Source organism: Tachyglossus aculeatus (genome assembly GCF_015852505.1).
Source record: "Tachyglossus aculeatus isolate mTacAcu1 chromosome 12 unlocalized genomic scaffold, mTacAcu1.pri SUPER_6_unloc_2, whole genome shotgun sequence".
Classification (NCBI taxonomy): Eukaryota; Metazoa; Chordata; class Mammalia; order Monotremata; family Tachyglossidae; genus Tachyglossus; species Tachyglossus aculeatus.
In genome coordinates, this window is record NW_024044829.1 from 16,648,507 (window position 1) to 16,667,495 (window position 18,989).

The 18,989-nt window shown below is 41.3% G+C and overlaps 2 pseudogenes; both read left to right on the top strand.

The window, feature by feature from the left end:
- The first annotated feature begins 2,816 nt into the window (after nucleotides 1-2,816).
- Nucleotides 2,817-5,738, top strand: LOC119921441 (annotated as a pseudogene).
- Nucleotides 5,739-16,025: 10,287 nt separating this feature from the next.
- Nucleotides 16,026-16,944, top strand: LOC119921465 (annotated as a pseudogene).
- Nucleotides 16,945-18,989: the final 2,045 nt, after the last annotated feature.

Below are 18,989 nucleotides of genomic sequence, written 5' to 3' on the forward strand. Positions count from 1 at the left end.
AGCTTGGAGCACAGTGGAAAAAAGGCTTTTCTAAATTTTGTCCCTTTCCTTACAACCCATTCCTGGATGAATCTCATCAGTGAAAGCCCAGTTAGTGAGCGGGTGTTCCCAGGACACAGTTCTCTATCTGGATTTTGCAGCCTCCTTGGAGCCATTCTGAAAATCAACAGTTCCACAATGCACCAAAGCATGGTCTAACACATCTGATGGTTTTTGAATGGAGGAAGATGGAAGAGTCTGATTTACTAGTAAAAATAGTTGAGATCAAGAATAAAGTTAGTGATTTTACCAGCCAGTTAACAGGACATATTAATAATAATAATAGGGGTATTAGGTGCTTACTGTGTACCAGGCACAGTACTAAGTGCTGGGAAGTCTATCAGTCCCTGTCCCACATGGGATTCACAGTCTTAATTCCCATTTTACAGATGAAGAAACTGAAGAGGTGAAGTGACTTGTTCAAGAGCACACAGCAGACAAGTGGCAAAGCCAGAATTAGAAGCCAGGTCCTTTTGACTCCCAGGCCCATGCTCAATCCACTAGGCCGTGCTGCTTTCCTACAAACTGAACATTCCCTCAGTGGAAAGTGCTGTGCTTTCTCTGCCCTCCTAGGGGGAAGAACTCCAAATTCTTCAACTACAATTTATTCATTTTAGTCTACTCAAATTGCCAAATTTTCTCCTCAAGGCTTTATATTACAACTCAGCTTCTTGTGGGTCCCTTACAACTAAAGGAGTAAAACTCTGGTTCCTTTTGCTTTCTGCCATGGATACACAGTTATCTACATTAATGTGGCCTGAAGCTGATTTAACAAAAGTATTAACAATAAAAATGATAATAATGATGACTAATAATTTCTGCGCTCTGTATATGAGACGACTTGCCTGACTCAGAGGGATGTCATAAGAACTCAGTTAGAGAAAGGAGAATTCTTATCAGTCCCACCTATGTTCAGCATAAGAAATCAAGGGGTAGGCCTGGGATTCAGGAAACTTGAGTTCTAATCCTAGCTCTGCCCCCTACCTGCTCTGTGATATTAGGAAAATCATCTAAGTTATCTGTGCCTTAGTTCCATGGGGATTCAACATCTTTTCTCCCTCTTTGAGCTCCATGTTGGACCCGATAATCTTGCATCCACTGCAGCACTTGGTAAATATATTATTATCCTTGTATGCACAGTCGAGGGACACCATTTAACACCATGGCTGGCCTGTGTTTGGGCCAGGGGGGCAGACACACACTCCTAGAGATTCTCTCAAATGCTGATTCCTTTTGCTTTGTCCCCCAGTTGATCTTTCTTCCGTGTACCAGAGAGATCCACACTGTCAAAGAGCAGAATAGGCAGCAGGACACGTGTCTTCTATCCTTGGAATGGCTGCCTCTTACTAATCGAGAATTAATTGGGAAGAGATTGGGCATAAGAGTGGTTTCTTTCTCCTCCACAGTTCCTAAATCACTCCACAATGGAGAATAGGACTTGGTTATTACAGAAAAATAGGATTGGTTCTAATGGCCACAAAATAACTTTGGTTTCTGATTCAGGTTTCTTTCAAACTCCACATCCTGAGGTTGCATAGCTGCATAGGGTACTGTTATGAGTTGTCTCAATGGTTTTACCTTTCGTTTCCAAACTAAGAAAGAGGTGTTTTGAGTAAGCCTGTGATTCACTGTTGTTCATCCACAATAACAGTAGTAGCAGCTGGAAAACAAATCAAGACAAAACAAAAAAATTACATCTGGATGGAATTTAAGTAAGTTCTTTGGGCTGAGTGTATCAGTGGAGGCTTGGGGCTAAGCACTGTCTCAGTGAATGTCTTCCTCTCTTTAACTGGGTTGTAATTGAATAAAGGCATTTGGTCACAAAGAGGATGATTGATTCTTTTATTAATTCAGCCTTTCAAATGGCAAAGTAGGATTAATTTGGATATTGAAGTAAATGCACTTATATACCTTGCCATTTCCCTAATTCAAAATTTACTCTAACGTCTGTCTCCCCGTATAGATTGTAAGCTCTTTGTGGGCATGATTAATAATGATAATAATAATAATGGCATCTGTTAAGCACTTACTATGTGCCAGGCACTGTACTAAGCGCTGGGGTGGTTATACACAAATTGGGTTGGAAACAGTCCCTTTATAGGGCTCACAGTCTTCAACCCCATTTTACAGTTGAGGTAACTGAGGCACAGAGAAGCAAAGTGCCTTACCCAAGGCCACACATCAGACAAGGGGAGGAGGCAGGATTAGCACCTATGATCTTCAGACTCCCAGGCCCATGCTCTCTCCACTACTCTGTACTCCTCCTCTATCGTGTCTACCAACTATTCTACCAACTATTGTATTGTATTGTCCTCTTCCAAGTACAACTGTACAGTGTTTACTGATTCACTGATGGACCAGGAAAGTGTTTTTGGCTACTATTGTACCCTTCAAAGTGCCTAGTTCAGTATATGGCAGTCAGGAGACAATCGATAAATGCCATTACTACTACAATCCCTATTACTGGAGCACAGGAGACCTGGGTTTAAACCTCAGCTCTGTTACCTTTGCTGTGACCTAGTCACTTACCATCTCTGGGCCTCAGTTTCCTCATATGTAAAATGGAGATTAGGCTGAATCCCAGGTGGGGCAGCCTCTATGTCTCATCTTATTATTTTGTATCTACCTTGGCACTTAGCGCTTAGCACGTAATACATGTTCCACAAATACCCCAATTATTGCTCTCTTTCATAGTTTAGTAAGTATGTTTAATAAATGATATGATCAATTATTGTTGATATCATTTTGCTCTCCATTTTAAAGGAAAATCCATTTGAAAATCTGAATACACGGCTGGAAGCAACCACACATCAGTGATTGAGTTCCTGCTTATGAGTCTGACAGATTGCCCAGAATTGCAGATGCTTCTCTTTGTCCTGTTGTTGATCATTTATTTGGTCACTATGGTAGGAAAAGTGTGTATGATCCTACTAATCCAGATCGATGCCACCTTTCATACCCCCATGTACTTCTTTCTGCATAACCTCACTCTGTGATATCTGCTATTCTACTGACATGGCCCCTAAAATGCTGATAAATTTCCTTTTGGAATGTAAGTCCAGCTCATTCATTGGCTGTGTCTCTCAGAGTTTCTTTTTTGCCATTTATATTACCACTGAGGACTTCCTCCTGGCTGTCATGGCATATGACAACTACACAATGATTGTCAACCATAAATTGTACACAGCTATCATGACCCCAAAGATCTGCCTTCGGCTAGTGCCTGTGTTTTATCTGGAAGGTCTTGCCAATTCGCTGACACACACATTGGATTATTGAAATGGAATTTTTGCGGACCTAATGTCGTCAATCATTTCTTCTGTGATATCACCCCTCTCCTGAAACTCTCCTGTTCTGACTCCCACACCAATGAGCTGCTGCTATGGACCTTCTCTGGAGTTATTGTAACAATCACCTTAAATTATCATCATAATTCTTACATTCAAACTGTCACCACCATCCTCAGGATCGTCTCTGTCAAGGGGAGATACAAAACCTTCTCCACTTGCGCCTCCCACCTGACAGGTGTGATCTTGTTCTATGGCTCACTGTCATTCATCTACATTCAGCCCAGTTCCCAGTATTCCCAGGAGCAAGGGAAAGTATCTACAGTGGTTTACACCCTGGTCATCCCTATGAAATCTCTCGCCCCTTCCCTCCTCCTCTCTTTAACTTCCATCTTCAACCACTCACTCCCCACTGGTTCCTTCCCCTCTGCCTTCAAACATGCCCACGTCTCCCCCATCCTAAAAAACCTTCTCTTGAACCCATCTCCCCTTCTAGTTATTTCCCTATGTCCCTCCTACCCTTCCTTTCCAAACTCCTAGAACAATTAGTCTACACTCATTGCCTCAAATTCCTCAAGGCTACCTCTCTCCTTGACACACTCCAATCTGGCTTCCATCCCCTATACTCCACCGAAACTGCCATCTCAAAGATCACCAATGACCTCCATCTTGCCATATCCAATGGCTCCTATTATATCATAATCCTCCTTGACCTCTCAGCTGCCTTTGACACTGTGGATCACCCCTTTCTCCTGAACACACTATCCAACCTTGGCTTCACAGACTCTGTCCTCTCCTGGTTCTGCTCTTATATTTCTGGCCATTCATTCTCAGTCCCCTTTGTGGGCTCCTCCTCCACCTCCCATGCCCTTACTGTAGGGGTTCCTCAAGGGTCAGTTCTTGGCCCCCTCCTGTTCTCTATCTACACTCACTCCCTTGGTGAACTCATTCGCTCTCATGGCTCCAACTATCATCTCTACACTGATGACACCCAAATCTACATCTCTGTCCCTACTCTCTCTCCCTCACTCCAAACTCGTATTTCCTCCTGCCTTCAGGACATCTCCGTCTGGATGTCTGCCCACCATCTAAAATTCAATATGTACAAGACTGAACTCCTTACCTTCCCTCTCGAACCGTGCCCTCTCACTGATATTCCCATCACTGTAGATGGCACTACCATCCTTCCCGTCCCATGAGCCTGCAATCTTGGTGTCATCCTTGAATCTGCTCTGTCGTTCACCCCACAAATCCAAGCAGTCACCAAAACCTGCCGGTCTCACCTCCACAACATCGCCAAGATCCACCCTTTCCTCTCATCCAAACGTCTACCTTTCTGGTTCAATCTCTCATCCTATCCCGACTGAATTACTGCATCAGCCTTCTCTTTGATCTCCCATTCTCCTGTCTCTCCCCAATTCAGTCTATACTTCACTCTGCTGCCCGGATTATCTTTGTATAGAAACGCTCTGGGCATGTTACCCCCCTCCTTAAAAATCTCCAGTGGCTGCCTGTCAACCCACGAATCAAGTAAAAACTCCTCATTCTTGGCTTCAAGGTTTTCCATCACCTCGTCCTCTCCTACCTCACCTCCCTTCTCTCCTACTACAGCCCAGCCCGCACCCTCCACTCCTCTGCCACTAACCTCCTCGATGTGCCTCATTCTCGCCTGTCCCGCCATTGACTCCTGGCCCACATCCTTCCCCTGGCCTGGAATGCCCTCCCTCCACACATCCACCAAGCTAACTTCCTTCCTCCCTTCAAAACCCTACTGAGAGCTCACCTCCTCCAGGAGGCCTTCCCAGACCAAACCCCCTTTTTCCTCTCCTCCTCCTCATCCCCCCGCCCTACCTCATTCATTCATTCACTCATTCATTCATTCTTTTATTCATTCATTCAATCGCATTTATTGAGCGCTTACTTTGTGCAGAGCACTGTACTAAGCATTTGGGAAGTACAAGTTGGCAACATATAGAGACGGTCCCTACCAAACAATGGGCTCACAGTCTAGAAGACCTCCTTTCACTCCTCACAGCACTTGTATGTATTTGTACAGATTTATTACTCTATTTATTTTACTTGTACATATTTACTATTCTATTTATTATTTTAATGATGTGCATATAGCTTTAATTCCATCTGTTCTGACGATTTTGACACCAGTCTACATGTTTTGTTTTATTGTCTGTCCCCCCCTTTCTAGACTGCGAGCCCAATGTTGGGTAGGGACCGTCTCTATAGGTTGCCGACTTGTACTTCCCAAGCGCTTAGTACAGTGCTCTGCACACAGTAAGCACTCAATAAATACGACTGAATGAATGAATGTTAAACCCCTTGATTTGCAGCCTGAGGAATAAGGATGTGAAGGAGGCTTTGAAAAGGTCAATAGAGGGGGAAAATTGTCACTACTAATTTCATCAAAACCTCCTTTAAGCAACGCCAATAGTCCCTATCCCATTCAGAACTCACAGTCTAAATAGGAGGAAGAACAGGTATTGGATCGCCATTATATAGATGATGAAACTGAGGCACAGAATAGTTCAATGTCTTCCCCCAATTTACACAGCAGACAAGTGGCAGAGCTGGGATTAGAGCTTTGTCCTCTGACTCCCTTTCCTTTGTTCTTTTGACTAGACCACACTGATTCTCTAGTGAACAATAAATGGACGACAGTGAACAATAAATGAATATGAATAGTAACACAGGTGTTCATAGTAAGAAGACAAAAAGAAATCATAGAAGAGCTCTAGGGTTAACTTTTTTCTGTGAAAACAAGGCTACATAAACTAAAAATTCATAGGTGAACAACTCCAAGATATTAAATCCAACATTTTTCAGATAATTTCCTGTGAAACTCTAAACTGTAAGGTCCTCCCCCAGATTGTAAACTCCTTGTTGGCAGGAAATATGCCTACTAACTCTGTTGCACTGTACTTTTCCCAGCACTTCATAGAATGCTGTGCACACACTAAATGCTCAATACATAGCATTGATTGATTGATAGATCTCCATAACAAAATATTCTCACAATGTTTCTGCTTTATGATTGCTTTGCTCTCTATTCCATATTTGGAATTTTAGGAATAGGGTTAGTGCTCTAGAACCAAAGTTCTGAAATTTCCTGTTAGCTATGGCTCTTTCTGTCACTGTATCTTGAATTGTGCTGATAAAACTTATCCAGCTTTGTGCCAAAAAGGGATTTGGTGGCCACCCTCTACATGGTGTAACCTTAACTTCCCAAAGTAACTCACTGCACTAAAGGCTGAATTTATGTCAGGCCTGATGGCCCTTCTCAGAGCAGACCAGGAAAATTTGCACTTTAGAAGGCCACTGATGGAGCTCAGGGGTTGGAGGGCTTTACGATGGATGAATCTGTTGGGAAGTGACTCCACACTGCCCAGTGAACATATTTAAACTGTACACCTAATGAAATGTTTGGTGTAACTCTCATAACTCCCCTTTCCACTACTTTGTCCTGCCACCCTTTTTTTCCTCATTCCCTTCCCTTCACTTCTCTGTATCTCCATTTCTCTTTCCTTCCCATTCATTGCTTCAGCTCTGTTCCTCCTTCTTGCACCAGGTCTGCTTGAAACATGGTGTAGCCGGCTCTGGGAGAAGCTTTGGGTTTCTTGAAATTATAGGCAAGAAGCAATGACAGAAAGTAATAGGTATGGTACAGAATCATACAGGTGTGACAAAGCTTCTTCCTTAGATTGGAAGTTGACAGAGAGCAGAGATAATGTGTTTTGTTTCCTTTGTGTAGTTGTATGCTCAATAAATTCCTTTTGATACTTTTCAGACTGATGCCAGACTTCATTTGCACTCCTGTTTTAGGGCATAGAATGGACTGTAGGTTTAGGCTGTTTGAATTCATTTTTGAAACAGCGGGAACATAAGGAGTAGGGAAATCCCTATTGGGATACAACAGCTTTTGAGTTGAAGGGCCCCGGCCTGGGAGTCAAGGAACCTGAGTTCTAACCCCGGCTCCTCACTTACCTGCTGTGCAATGTTAGGTAAGTCACTTATCTTCTCCAGAACTCGGTTTTCTCATCTATTAAATGGAGATTAATTACCTGTTCCTTCTCCTATTTAAACTGTATCCCTAGGAGAAAAAAGAATTAAGTTCTTATTGTATTGCATCCACTCCAGAGCTTAGTACAGTGCTTTACATAGAGTAAACACCTAACAAATACCCCATTTATTAGTATCATTATTACTTTTATTATTTTTATTAGATAAAAGTGTCCAGGGTGGTGGTGCAGGTAAGGGGTCAGATGGAGAGGATGAGTTTGGGATGATGAGGGGGGATCCAGATAATCCCAAACCCCAGAACTCTGAGTGTAGTTACACACTTCCAAGTGGGCTGGGCTAACATTCCGTAGCCTGACAGGAAAGAGGCCACATAGGTAAACTTTAAGGGTCCTCGAGCAGCTAGATTTGCTCTTTTGGGAGATAACACTTAAACTCTGATTCACCCCAAGACTTATATCAGGTGAGCTCTTTGTTAAACTCTGTATCCTAACAGAGGCCCCTGTGGGCCAAGGCTCCGTGTGACTCCATGTTGACTTAGTCTCTGTGTAGCACACAAACACATAGGTGAAACGAAAGTAACATTCAGAGAAGGAATTCTATTCAGACTGATATGTGTGATTCTGGAGGTAGAAGGGTCCCAGCTTCTTTGGAACCAAAACTAATTTAAAAAAATTTGTCAAGGATATGGTTGAAGAGGGAAAGGAAGGGCCACAATCAGGGAGGTGAGGGCAGCAATAGTCAATGAAGTAATAGTATTTCTTGAGATCCTGCTCTGTGTAGAGTGCTACATTAAACATGCGGAATAGAACAGAGGAGTTTGAAGACAAGATCCCTACCCTCAGGGTGCTTAGGGTCTAATGAGGGAGCCCATTCATAGAAAGCAGTGGCTCGGTCAGAGCAGGGAAAGAAGGGAAGAAAGGAGTCTGTTCCGGGCGTGGAGTAGGCAGGCTTCTCTTCCTTCTGGTTCCACGCACTGCTTCCACACTGTCTCCAAGCCTGGGAGAGGGAAGTGGAAGCCAGAAAGGGAGCAGGAATAGGAGTAAGAGTGGCGAAGAGAGGCAACCAAATTCATTCATTCATTCAATCATATTTATTGAGTGCTTATTGTGTGCAGAGCATTATACTAAGTTCTTGGAAAGTACAATTCAGCAACAAATAGAAACAAACCCTACCCAACAATGGGCTCACACTCTAGAAGGGGGAGACAGACATCAAAACAAGTAAACAAGCATCAACAGCATGAATAACAACAACAAATCTCTCCTCGACCCCTTCCAGTCTGGCTTCCGTCCCCTTCATTCCACGGAAACTGCGCTCTCAAAGGTCACCAATGACCTCCTGCTTGCCAAATCCAACGGCTCATACTCTGTCCTAATCCTCCTCGACCTCTCAGCTGCCTTTGACACTGTGGACCACCCCCTTCTCCTCAACACGTTATCTGACCTTGGCTTCACAGACTCCGTCCTCTCCTGCTTCTCCTCTTATCTCTCCGGTCGTTCTTTCTCAGTCTCTTTTGCAGGCTCCTCCTCCCCCTCCCATCCTCTTACTGTGGGGGTTCCCCAAGGTTCAGTGCTTGGTCCCCTTCTGTTCTCAATATACACTCACTCCCTTGGTGACCTCATTTGCTCCCACGGCTTCAACTATCATCTCTACGCTGATGACACCCAGATCTACATCTCTGCCCCTGCTCTCTCCCCCTCCCTCCAGGCTCGCATCTCCTCCTGCCTTCAGGACATCTCCATCTGGATGTCCGCCCACCACCTAAAGCTCAACATGTCGAAGACTGAACTCCTTGTCTTCCCTCCCAAACCTTGTCCTCTCCCTGACTTTCCCATCTCTGTTGATGGCACTACCATCCTTCCCGTCTCACAAGCCCGCAACCTTGGTGTCATCCTCGACTCCGCTCTCTCATTCACCCCTCACATCCAAGCCGTCACCAAAACCTACCGGTCTCAGCTCCGCAACATTGCCAAGATCCGCCCTTTCCTCTCCATCCAAACCGCTACCCTGCTAATTCAAGCTCTCATCCTATCCCGTCTGGACTACTGCACTAGCCTTCTCTCTGATCTCCCATCCTCGTGTCTCTCTCCACTTCAATCCATACTTCATGCTGCTGCCCGGATTATCTTTGTCCAGAAACGCTCTGGACATATTACTCCCCTCCTCAAAAACCTCCAATGGCTACCGATCAATCTGCGCATCAGGCAGAAACTCCTCACCCTGGGCTTCAAGGCTGTCCATCACCTCGCCCCCTCCTACCTCACCTCCCTTCTCTCCTTCTACTGCCCAGCCCGCACCCTCCGCTCCTCCACCACTAATCTCCTTACTGTACCTCGCTCTCGCCTGTCCCGCCATCGACCCCCGGCCCACGTCATCCCCCGGGCCTGGAATGCCCTCCCTCTGCCCATCCGCCAAGCTAGCTCTCTTCCTCCCTTCAAGGCCCTGCTGAGAGCTCAACTCCTCCAGGAGGCCTTCCCAGACTGAGCCCCTTCTTTCCTCTCCCCCTCGTCCCCCTCTCCATCCCCCCATCTTACCTCCTTCCCTTCCCCACAGCACCTGTATATATGTATATATGGTTGTACATATTTATTACTCTATTTATTTATTTATTTATTTATTTTACTTGTACATTTCTATCCTACTTATTTTATTTTGTTGGTATGTTTGGTTCTGTTCTCTGTCTCCCCCTTTTAGACTGTGAGCCCACTGTTGGGCAGGGACTGTCTCTATGTGATGCCAATTTGTACTTCCCAAGCGCTTAGTACAGTGCTCTGCACATAGTAAGCGCTCAATAAATACGATTGATTGATTGATTGATTGAATAGAAATTAATAGAATTATAGTTATATACAGACCATTAATAAAATTAATAGAATAATGAATATGTACATATATACACAAGTGTTGTGGGAAGGGAAGTGGGGTAGAGCAAAGGGAGGGAGTAGTGACGATGGGGAGGAGAGGAGGACCAGAGGAAAAGGAACTTAGTCTGGGAAGGCCTCCTGAAGGAGGTGAGCTTTCACTAAGGCTTTGAAGAGGGGAAGTGTGCTACTTTGGCGGATGTGAGAAGGGAGGTTATTCCGGGCCAGAGGTAGGATGTGGGCCAGGGGTCAACAGCGGGACAGGCAAGAACAAGGTACAGTAAGAAGATTCACACTAGAGGAGCGGAGAATGTGGGCAGGTCTGTAGAAGGAGAGAAGGGAGGTGATGTAGGAAAGAGCAAGGTGAACCTCAAAGGTCCAGAAACCCACTTCCTGACCCAACCAGGGACAATGGAGCAGCATGGCATAGTGGATAGAGCATAGGCCTGGGAGTCAGAAGATCATGGGTTCTAATCCTGGTTTTGCCACTTGTCTGCTGTGTATCTTTGGTTAAGTCACTTCAATTCTCTGGGTCTCAGTTACCTCAACTGTAAAATGGGAATTGAGAATATGAGCTCCATATGAGATAGGGACAATGTCCAAACCAATTTGCTTTGTATACCACCCCAGCACTTAGTACAGTGCCTGGCACATAGTAATCGCTTAACAAATACCACAATTATTATTATTATTATTATTGTATCACAAGGTCATGTGTGACTTCCCACAAAGTTACCGTGGCAAACTATTCCAGGAGAGCCTCCTGAAACTTTCCAAGGATGACTCGGCGTGGTTCAGGCAGGTTTGGACCACACCCAGATATCCTGAAGCACAGGGCCAGATGGACCAGACAGGGGTCATTCATTTATTCATTCAATCATATTTACTGAGTGCTTACCGTGTGCAGAGCACCGTACTAAGAACTTGGAAAGTACAGTACAGCAATAAAGAGAGACAACCCCTGTCCACAACAAGCAGGAAAGGCTGAGCATTTTATCGTAATAATTATTAAAAGAATATCATCTTGTATTTGCGTAGTTCTTTCATTTTTCCTAAGTGCTTTCACAAGAAGCCTTTCATTTTGTCTATGAAAGATCTCTGATGTAGTCAGAGGAAGTTATTATTATTATTATTAACAACATTTTAGAGATAAAGAAACTGAGGAAGAGGGAGGTAGTGACTTTCCCAAGGTTACTCAACAGGCTAGTGGCAGAGCTGGGACTGATTCCTGTGTGTTCTGGCTCCCAGCGTCATGCTCTTGCCACTCTTTGAAAACTTCCTGTGGTTGCCCATTCATTTCCTCATTAAACAGAATCTCCTTATCATGGGTCATATGGCACTCAGTCAGCTCGACCCCTCCCTATCTAACCTAACTCAATTCCTGCTGAAATCTAATCTGGACACTTCACTCCTCTAATGTCAACCTACTTGCTGTTCCTGATCTCATCTCTCTTACCACAGACACCTTGCCCTTCTCCTCCCACTGTCTTGGAACTCCTTTCCTCTTGCTATTTGACAGATCACAACTCTCCCCACCTTCAAAACCCTCCTATAATCTAATCTCCTCCAAGAAGCCTTCCCTGACTAACCCCTCATTTCCCCATCCTCGTCACCCAAACATATTCTCTGGTTATGCACTTGGGTCTGTACACCTTAAACATTTTGATATGCACCCTATCTTCAGCCCCCCAACACTCACGTCCATATCCTTATATTCTGCTACTTCCCCTTTCTATAATTTATTTTAATGTCTGACTCTACCACCGTATTGTAAGTTCCTTGAGGGCAGGAATCATGTCTACCAACTGTATCATATTCTACTATCCCAAGAGCTCAATAAATGCCATTGATTGATGGACAGAGTACAATCAAGGTTGCTAACAGAATTAACTTTAGCTTTCAGCTCCAGTTGAGATAAAATCCGTTTTTAATTGGCTCTCCATGTTAAGATTTATGTTAGAGTTTATCATGGATGAAATAGGTTTCTTGAAGTTGTGCTAGACTGGGACTGATGAAAAGCCTTTTTTTTGGGAATAGGAAACGAATCACTAAAATAGGAAAGGAAAATAACAAACCGCCAGAGCATTTCCACACTTCAGAGAGGATCCATGCCATCAGAAGTCCCACAGGATACTTTAATGAACCAGATTCAGGTTCTGAGCTAGGATTCAGAGCTCCGAAGGGCTTAAGGGACTGTGTCCCCAAATGTCACTACATCCAATATTAACAGAACCCACGGAGTCAACTCATGGCAGAACAGTCTGCTGCATGAAGGGGTTATCCACGCAAGGCTCAGAATATAAGGATTAATGCATTTTGGAAATTACTGTCTACTCTTGGTGTTATTCTTACATTGCATATTTACTGCCCTATTTGGGTTATTTAAATGTGAAATGAACTGTTTAGACTTTAATTTTCCAAATTTGCTCCAGACTAAGCAACTGACTAAAGTGCAATGAAAGACGTTGTGATGCTCACTGGCTATAACACTAAATACAGGTATGGGTACCCAAGGGCCATCTTACAGATATGCCCTATATTTACCTTATATAAGAGAGTGATTTTATTGTATGATTTATTCTAATATTCAGACACTTATGCAACCTTTTAAAAATATTCAAATTTGCTGTTATTCTACAACTTACTGAAATTTGTGCTATTTGTATTTAGCAATTTTTAGCAACAACTGTCTGAAACATTGTAAGAAACCATCTATATGCCTAATGAGTTTATATATTTGTAGGTTCTTTTGAAAAAATTATAACCATAGAGCAAGAAAAATATTTAGCCCTATGCATACAAAAGAGCCATTTACATTTTTCAATTTTTCAAATTTTCAATAATGCTTTTCTGTAGTTGACTACAGTACAGTAACTACTAATTGAAGATAAGCTCAATTGAGAGATTTATGATTTTATCTTGCCAGTTGTTACATCAAAAGATGGTATTTTTCAAAAATTATTTTAGTATTTTAATGGCTATTAAAATGCAAATATTTCAGTGTTTTGGTAAACCATAGCTCTGTGCTAAAACTTCACATACTTTGGGCATTTATGAGAACGCTACAATTTGCTATGCTAACATTAATCATTTTCGGGTGTTTCAATTTTCCTTCAATCCAAATAGCTTTATGCTAAAGGGGAAAGAAAGATTTTGGAGGTTGCTTTAAAAACAATTGCTTTCACTTCTCTAGAAGTACAATCTTATTTATTGAACAGAGATTTTCTTAGAGGCCTTCAGGTCATAGTTTTTAAATACTTGATATCCACCACATCCTCAGGCCTTATCACATGTTCATACTGATTTCATATTCATGATGTATTTTAATGTCTGTCTTTCCCTCTAGACTGTAAGTTTCTTGTGGCCAGTGTGTGTCTACCAACTCTTGTATTGTATTATCCCAAGTGCTTAGTACAGTGCTCTGCACATAGTAAATGCTTAATAAATACCATTGACTGATTGATTCTAGACCTCCATAATTCCACCAAGGTCTAAAGCTTTGAAGACCTCTGTCAATTTATCCACAATGTTCTTTCACTTACCTGTGAAACTGCTAAGAACTGTATTTCATTTAAGCTTTAGAGTGCTCAGATCAGAAACATGAGAGATGGTGTATGTCTGATTCTAAATGGAGAAGGAAGAAACACAAACAATTTTATAAATAAAATTTATTTTATAATTTATGGATGGAGATCTGAATTTGAGCAGGAAGCAATCATTAGGGCATAGCATTTTAGAACAAAGGTACAAGAAAGAAATATGCAAAGGTCACAACTTATCAGAACCATTTGTTTATGATGCTCCAAAATGGAAGAACCCAAAGCTTGGCACCTTTGAGTCAATGTTGAGAAAAGTATCCTAACATCTAGGGGTTTTTGATTGTCAGGATACACCTCTGAAGCAGGCAAACCCAGAAAATTATGTATTTGTCATCCCCGGAGATCTTTAGAAAAAGAAAAGATCATCTGATCTGGATGGTTAATTCATTCATCTTTTTGGAGGCCCTCACCAGCTAATTGCTAAGCACCCTATTTCATACTTCCCTGTCACGTCAGTCGTTCTGCCACCCAGGCCCTTAAGTACTCATCAGAATATTTATGTACCATATTTCATGTATGTGGCTTAGTGGAAAGAACATGGCCTTGGGAGTCAGAGGTCATGGGTTCTAATCCTGTCTCCCCCACTTGCCAAGTGTGTGACTTTAGGCAAGTCACTTCACTTCTCGGTGCCTCAGTTACCTCATCTGTAAAATGAGAATTAAGACTGTGAGCCCCACATGGGTCAACCTGATTAGCTTGTGTATCTACCCCGGTATTTAGAACAGTGGTTGGCACATAGTAAGTGCTTAACAAATACCACCGTTATTTTTACTATTACTCAGTCCTACCTGAAATTAATTTTAGTGCATGTCTCTCCTTAGACTGTGAGCCCCAATTGGGATAGATACTGTACCAACTTAATTACTTGGTATAATTCTTGTGACACACAAATTCCTTAATGATGCTATTATTATTATGAAAGCCATGGATATTTAAAGGTAAATTCCAGTTCTAGTTCTCTGTTCTTACTAAGAACCATCTAGTTTATATCTATAAAGTCAGGTGAATATTTTTAAAAAATATTTTGAAATATTTGTTTTCTAGTACGTTGAATGTATGCCCTCGATTGGTTACAACAGAGGTAGAACTTCCATCTTTTCATACATCTGAAGTGGGGAAAGGGTAACTGACTAAGATTTCTTTCTAAGCAAAGATTTCTGGGAAATTTGCTCAAGAACAGATTTCTAATTTGCTCAGAATAATATTTGTTGCCAATTTTGTTTTATGCCAAGTCATATTTTGTTACTTATAAGCAGCATTAAATAAGCTTTAGAAATAAACTTATTACAATGATTCGGTGGACAAGAGAAATCACAAGAGTCCTGATCAGTATCACCTTACATTTACCAGTTTTTGATGTAGTAAAACTCATTTGAGTTTTTTTAAATCCTCTACTAATGTGATCCAATTTTGCCCGCTAGATTCTTTGGCTTTACTAGAAAACTTTAAAATCTTCTTCAGAGCTTCTGAACAAACTTTTATTTTAAGTGGTTGAGTTCCCCATATTTTGTTAGAAAGATGCATAAGTTTCACACTTGGGGTAGTCTGAGACAAACCTATCAAAACTTAGACTCTTTGCCACAGAACTTCATTTGCTGTTCAACTTTCCTTCAAATTTGGGAGTCAAGTTTAATTTGACACATTTCTTTTAATACATTTAGTCCCTGAAAAATGAATTGCTTTCATCTATACCTTTCTGACCAGTTTATAGACTCCTTTTTTTTTCTTTCAGGATTAAAAGGGAATCATGGACTCTCAGGAGTTTCTGTTAGCCCAGATGGCCCTGGAAAATTAACCCACCTGATATTTAGACTTACAGATGAACATTTTGATGTCATGCTTCCAGTTTCAAGAACAGCCATATGAGGGACAGAGTGGGTAATCTGAACTTCAATCCTGAAGAATGAAGTAGTAGATTTCTCCAAACTGTTGGATAAGAATAGTTTAAATCTAGCATAACTGCTTGAAAGAAGAACAGTGAAATTGAATGAATAAAGATAAAGAGATGGATGAAAGGAAAACAAAACCAAGGACTTTTTAATGTGAATCTCTTTAAAGGACTACATCAATGGTAAAGATATATGTATATATATTTAATATATATGTATTTCACAAGCAATTTATCTGTCACTTTCTATAAATATTATTGATACATCGCTCTATTGTATGGGCCCATTAAGGGATTTTCTAATTGACAACTTCATTAAATGGCTGTAAGAAATCACACTACAGTTACTGAATCCATTCTTGTGAGATTGACAGATCGTCCAGAGCTTCAAGTCCCTCTTTTTATGCTTTTTCTAGCAATCTATTTTGTTACTTTGGTAGGGAATATTGGAATGATTATTTTAATTCAGGTTGATTTCCGACTTCAAACCACTATGGACTTTTCCCACAGTAACCTTTCCTTTTTAGATTTGTTATGCCTCAGTCTTTGCTCCAAAAATGTTGGCAAACTACTTGTCAGAGACTAAAATCATTACTTTTACTGGATGCTTTGCTCAATGTTTCCTCTTCATCACGTATGTATCCTCTGAAGGCATCCTCCTGGCTGTGATGGCATTTGATCAATACATGGCAATCTGCAACCCACTGCTTTACAACATCACTGTGACCAAGAAGCTCTGTGTCAATGTTGTGGTTGGGTCCTATCTAGGAGGAATTATAAACTCACTGTTACACACAGGGAACTTGCTGAGCTTGCCTTTCTGCGGCCCCAATGTTGTGAACCATTACTTTTGTGATGTTCCTCTGCTGCTGAAGCTCCCATGTGCTGATACCCATATTAAGGAGATCCTCCTTTTCACCCTCTCCGAGATTCTAGCTATCATCACCTTCCCGTTCATCTTCATCTCCTACATCTTCATCATGGCTACCATATTGAGGGTCCCCTCTACTGAGGGGAGACAAAAAGTTTTTTCCACTTGTGCCTCCCATGTGACAGCCGTGACCTTGCTTTATAGCTCAGTTAGCTTTAGCTACGTCCAACCAGCATCTCTGCATTCTCCTGGTCAGGAGAAAGTAGTGTCCATCTTTTACACCTTGGTAATTCCCATGTTGAATCCGCTGATATACAGCCTGAGGAACAAATATGTGAAGGAGGCCTTGAAGACAGCCATGACTTAAAAGAAAATATTTCCATGGGTAATTTTGACAAGGGAGAGGGAGAAAATCACTCCTTATGATAAGACTAAAAATGAAACATGGCACAATGGTGTAATGCCTGGTAAAGTGCTTTTTTTAAAATTCTTTTAGGTTTGTAAGTAGTACCACTCACACCCAGCATTTAAATGGGGTGAAAATGGGCAGCAAAAATAACATGTATATATGTAGGTATATATAAATATACATTTCACAGCTATGAGATATTCAATATATTGCTGCACCAATGACTAATTGGTGACTAATGACTACTATAAAAAATAAGACATGAGTCCTTTATCATGAGACACTATATAAAATAGTAATAATAAAAAATAATTGATCATTATTGTATTTATTAAGCACTTACTATGTGCCAATCACTGTTCTAAGTGCTGGGATAGATACAGTGTTATCAGGTTGTCCCATGTGGGGCTCACACTTTTAATCCCCATTTTACGTATGAGGTAACTGAGGCACAGAGAAGTTAAGTGACTTGCCAAAGGTCATACAGCAGACAAATGGCAGAGCCAGTGTTAGAATACACATCCTCTGACTCCCAAGTGCATGCTCTTTCCACTAAGCCAATTCCAGTCTAGACTGTGAGCTCGTTGGGGGCAGAGAATGTGTCTGATGCTACATTGTACTCTCCTAACTGCTTATACAGTGCTTTGAACACAGTAAGTGCTCAACAAATATGATTTGTAGTAATAATAATAATGTTCCAAATATTTTTTATCTCTTGACAATAAACGACTGAATAAAGATTTGGGGGATTAAAGATTTATTTTATCTCATTGTATTATTAACATATGTATTAGATGACAAGATTATTTACTGAGAGCTAAGGAAGAAACAATTGCCTTTTCAAAAAACAGCTTTCCCCATGTGAGGAGATTGGAAGACAACATAATATTGAACTAGCTGGTGAATGGTCTTAATAGAATTGGAATAACAGCTACTGTGTCATCATCATCATATCATCCACTTGTTTTGAGACATCAATGTGTGCAGGAACTATAAATTGAATACATTATTAAGAAGTAGAAAGAAAACTCAGAAAAATGGGCACAAAGATTCTAGTGCTATTAAATATTATCACACTAAGTACCTTGTTGCTTTGTACTTGTTAATTGCCAAAGTTTTTAACCAAAGTCTTTAAATTTAGGATAATGAAATCGTATTGATCTTCCTATTATCCCAAAACATCTTTAACAAAATTCACTAATTCACTTTTGTCATTCTTGATTTCTATTATCTAACTACCATCTATGGTATAGTTGTCAATTTATGTTTACTCTCTCCCTCTAGGTTTGTAAGCAACTCAAGGAATGGGATTGCATCTTTTATTTTACATTTTCTTCACTTAGAAATGAACAAATCAATAAACAATATTAGGTGCTGAAGTGATCAATGGAATGACTCCAATCCGCCAACAGAATTAATTGAGTGCCTACTGTGTGTAATTCATGTTACTAGAGTCCAACAGAAGCAAGCATACATTCCCTATACTCATTCATTCAATCAATAATATTTATCGAGTGCATACTGTGTGCAGAACACTGTACTTAGTACTATATTTTATCAGCTTGTACTCTAATGAGGGTAGAAAGTCACAAATAGATTTAAAAACATGAGGAAGAAGAAACTGGAAAGACATATATTTTGAAAAGCATTTGGTTAAATAGACTATCTAACTTAATAGGAACAGACATGCTATGGGTGGTTCTGCTGTGAAATAGTGAAAAAGCACTGAGGGGTGGTAATTGGAAGAACGTGAAATGACAGAGAAAGCATTAAGTATGTCTTTTGGAGGGACTGGATTTTTAGGAAGGAGATGGAGAAGGGGAAGGCCATGGTTTGGTGCAGTCCTTTAGGAGCAATGTTTTGAACAGTACGAAGTGGCACGAGCAATGGGTTGGAGCTGGGAAAGTAGTGGCCGACATGCAATTAGAAGATTTCCTTGGACTGTGTATGTATAAAGCAAGTAAGCTGGAGTGTAGCAAGATAAAGTAGCAGAAAGCTAAGAA